The 4645-nt window shown below is 37.8% G+C and overlaps 1 non-coding gene across 1 annotated transcript; it reads right to left on the minus strand.

Annotated features, from left to right (window-relative positions):
- Positions 1 to 2852: 2852 nt before the first annotated feature.
- LOC115030130 lies at positions 2853 to 2959 on the minus strand. The gene has a single exon (XR_003835756.1). It is a non-coding gene; the product is annotated as a U6 spliceosomal RNA (small nuclear RNA).
- Between the last annotated feature and the right edge of the window lie 1686 nt (positions 2960 to 4645).

Here is a 4645-nt window from a genome sequence, read left to right on the forward strand (position 1 = left end):
AACCCAGATCCTCCACTTGAGGCCCTGTCTATCTACTGGAGGTGGACTCTTTGAGTTCCTTTTCCCCAGTGTTGAGCATTTTGGTTAAGGTCACTCCCATTAAGTCCTGAGAGTTTCTCTCCTCCAGGGTCTCTGGTACTTTCTAGAGGGCCCCTCAGCTCCCATCCCCTGAGGCAGTTTATTTGCATTCATTCTCTTGTTCTCTCCTGTTCCCCTCCCCATTACATGATCCTAGTCTCCTTTTCCCCCTCCTTTCTCTCACCATGGTCCCTCCCTCCCTCCCTCCCTCTGCTTTCCACAATTATTTTCTCCCCCCTTCTAAGTGGTATGGGAAACATCCTTACTTGGGCCTTTCTGCTTGTTAAACTTCTTAGGGTCTATGAGTTTTATCCTAGGTATTCTGTACATTCTGACTAATATCCACTTATCAGTGACTACATACCATGCATGTCCTTTTGGATCCAAGTTACCTCACTGAGGATGATATTTTCTAGTTCCATCCATTTGCCTACAAAATTCATGATGTCTTTGTTTTTAATAGCTGAATAGTATTTCCATTGTGTAAATGAACCACATTTTCTGTATTTATTCTTCAGTTGAGAGACATCTGGTTTGTTTCCAGCTTCTTGCTATCACAAATAAGGCTGCTTTCAGGCAACCACGTGAGGTCTTGGGAGGAGCTAGGGCCTGTGGCAATTACTTTAGGCAGGTGGTCAAGGATGTTTGTCAAGAGCTAGATAGGCCTAGCTTCTGAAATTTAGGGCAGGTGGGAGAGACAGAGATAAGAAATTTATAAGGGCTTCTTTTCCAGTCAGGAGATAGCAGCACCCAGCAATTGTGCCAGAAGGCAAGTTTAAATTAGACAACTGTGTGTCTGTATCTTTTAACAGTGGATTCAAGGGAAGCTGGGAGGAGGCTGGTAGCATGGTTACCTCCCAGAGTAAAGGCTGGTAGAGCATAAAACTACAAGCTCAGTTTTCCTGGATTTGGTTTTTGAGAATTATATTGATTATTCTTGCATCACTATTTATAAGCAAAGTTGGTCTGACATTCTCTTTTTTTGTTGGGTCTTTGTGTGGTTTATGTATCAGAGTAACAGTGGTTTCATAGAGTGAATTAGGTAGTGTTCCTTCTGTTTCTATTTTGTTGAATAATTTGAGGAGTAGTATTATTAGCTCTTCTTTGAAGATGTGGTAGGATTTTGACTAAAAACATCTGTTCCTGGGATTTCTTTTTTTTTTTTTTTTTGGTTAGGAGGTTTTGAATAGCTATTTCTAATTCCTTATGGGTTATGGGAGTGTTTAAATAGTTTACCTGATCTTGATTTAACTTTTCAGATGTGGTATCAATCCAGGAAATCATCCATTTCATCTAGATTTCCCAGTTTTATATAATATAGGTTTTTGTAGTGGGTTCTGATGATTTTTTGAATTTCCTCAGTTTCTGTTGTTATCTCTCCCTTTTGATTTCTGTTTTTGTTAATTTGAATATTGTCTCTGTGCCCTTTAGTTAGTTTGGCTAAGGGTTTATTTATCTGGTTGATTTTCTCAAAGAAGCTGCTCTTGGTTTTGTTATATAGTTCTCTTTGTTTCTACTTGGTTGGTTTCAGCCCTGAGTTTGATTTTTTCCTGCATTCTACTCCTCTTGGGTGTGTTTGCTTCTTTCATTTCTAGAACTTTCGGGTGTAATGTTAAGTTGCTTGTATGGGATCTCTCCAATTTCTTTATGAAGTCACCTAGTGCTATGAATTTTCCTCTTAACACTGTTTTCATTGTGTCCCATAAATTTGTGTATGTGTCTTCACTTTTATTGAATACTATATCTTTCTTTTTTTTTCCTTGACAAACTTATCATTGAGCAGAGAGTTGTTCAGTTTCCATGGATATGTGGACTTTCTGTTGTTTTTGTTGTTATTGAAATCTAGCCTTAGTCCATGGTGATCAGATAGAATGCATGGGATTATTTCAAGCTTCTTGTATCTGTTGAGGCTTGTTTTGTGTCCAGTATAGGGTCAGTTTTAGAGAAGGTTCCATGAGATGATGAGAGGAAAATATATTCTCTTATTTGGGTGTGAAATTCTCTGAATATATCTATTAAATCTATTTGGTTCATAACTTCTGTTAGTTTCACTGTGTCTCTGTTTAGTTTCCATTTCAATGACCTGTTCTTTGGTGAGAGTGGGGTGTTGAAATCTCCCACCATTATTGTGTGAGGTTCAACATGTATTTTGAGCATTAGTAAAATTTCTTTTACTAATGTGGGTGCCCTTGCATTTGGGGCATTGAAACTTCCTCTTGGTGGATTTTTCTTTTGATCAATATAATGTGTCCTTCCCCATCTCATTTGATAACTTTTGGTTGAAAGGCTCTTTTATTGGATATTAGAATGGCAACTCAAGCTTGTTTCTTGGAAACATTTGCTTGGAAAATGTTCTTCCAGTCTTTTACGCTGAGGTAGTATCTGTCTTTGTTACTGAGGTGTGTTTCTTGTGTGCAGTAAAATGCTGGGTCCTGTTTATGTATCCAGTCTGTTAGCCTATATCTTTTTATTATTATTATTATTTTATTATCTTGAGATATATTAAAGACAGATGACTGTTAGTTCCTGTTATTTTTGTTGCTGGAGGTGGTATTATGTGCATGTGATTCTCTTTTTAGTTTGTTGTGAATTGTTTAATTTTTTGTGTTTTCTTGGGTGTAGTTACCCTCCTCATGTTGGGGAATCTCTGTATGGCTGGATTAGTAGAAAGATACTGTTTAAATTTGGTTTTGTTATGGAATATCTTGGTTTCTCCATCTTTGGTGATTGAGAGTTTTGCTGGGTATAGTAGCCTGGACTGGCATTTGTGTTCTAAAAATATGGAGTACTTCACGAACTTGTATGTTATACCTGCGTGGAGGCCATGCTAATCTTCTCTGCATCACTCCAATTTTAGTATCTGTACTGCTGAAGCAAGCACTTCCTGTATTTCTTTAAGGGAGTTATTTTTGTTCTCCTTAAAGATCTTTATCATCATCATGAGAAGGGATTTTTATGTCAGAATCTTGCTTTTTGGGAGTGTTAGAGTATCCAGGGCTAGCTGTGGCAGAAGAACTGGGTTCTGATGGTGCCAAATTACATTGGGTTCTGTCCCTTATGTTCTTGGGATTACCTCTTGCCATCTGGCTATCTCTGGTGTTAACTGGTCTGGGTGTCTCTGACAGAAGCCAGCCTCCTTGGAGTCAGGTAACTGGGTTAGAGTCAGTCTGGGAGGAAGTAGTGCTGTCTCTGGTTTAAGGGTGCCTCCTGTGCCTTTGGTTAGAGCAGGTCTCCTGCATCCCTGGTTAGGGCAGACCTCCTATATTCCTGCTTCAGGTTTCTTCTGGCTCCTTAGAAGCCTCACCTATGCAGACTACTCTTATAAAAGAAAGCACACAGCAATTGACAAATGCCCTTGGCTTCCTGTTTGAATATTTGAAAGGAGAGCTTATTTCCAAGGAAGCATCTGTTTCTCAGAGCCTCAGACACCAGTGAGACCTGATTAGAAGCAATCTCTTTCCACTGAGAAAACAGTAGCCTGTAGAATAGATTGTGTGTGTGAAATCAATGCCTTCTCTAAGAATAAATATTCAATCAAGTAACCTGATGCCATTTTAACTAGAGGCTAAAGTTGTTAAATGCTGCTTTTAAAAGACATTCATAGTAATAGATTTTCTAACTTTGTAACATGTGAGTTTTTTTTTTCTCCTTTTCTAGTTTCTGGCCTTGCAACTACTGACTTAACAGGTCATTTTATATTAAGTCCTGTGTAACCCTATTTACTGCTTAATTTTCTTCTGAATTATTAAAATCTCAAGAGGGTTTTTTGCAGGTTTTTTCAGTTTACATATACATAGAATGGAGATGAAGGTAAATCTGAGATTTAAAAAGTCGGCAATGCGTAAAGATAAACACTAATATCATAGAATGTAAGTAGATTTTTTTTTAATTTGGGGGGAATTAGAAGTCTATGGCACTTATAATACTGTGTATTATTTGATAAGTTGACCATGCACTGGTGGAAGGCCACACATATCCAACAATATTTAGGCAGTACAAATTTGCCTTGATAGTGATAAAAAGGACACAAGGTTGAGAACAAATGAAAAGGGGGTTTATCTGTGAAGAGTTAGTAAAGAGAGGGTGAATACAGTGATTTAATTGTATGACCTCAAAAAACTTTATATATATATATATATATATATATATATATATATATATATATATATTATATGTAAACAAGTACTCCAGAGTTTACAATCAAAGGCAGAGGGCAGCAAAAGAGAAAATGATATCCATCAGGGAATAATCACCATAAAATTACTTCCTAAGGGAAATTTGGGAAGAGCAAACATGAGTCAGTTAGTATAAAATTGCTGCTTTTAAAACCATGGGGACTTGAATTCAGTTCCCCAGTACCCATTTAAAATCCAGGTACATTAGTACTCACTTGTAACCAAAACTCATGGCAGGGGTTTGGAGAGATAGATCCCTGAAACTCATTGTTCAGTCACCAGTGGGGACCTGAGTTCCTTTCCTTACTTCTCTCAATGGTGGGCTGTTAACTTATAATTGGAAATCAACACTTTGCTCCCCTAAAAATGTGTGTGAGTGCATGCGTGCACAC

The sequence above is a fragment of the Mus caroli genome, chromosome X, assembly GCF_900094665.2.
Source record: "Mus caroli chromosome X, CAROLI_EIJ_v1.1, whole genome shotgun sequence".
Classification (NCBI taxonomy): domain Eukaryota; kingdom Metazoa; phylum Chordata; class Mammalia; order Rodentia; family Muridae; genus Mus; species Mus caroli.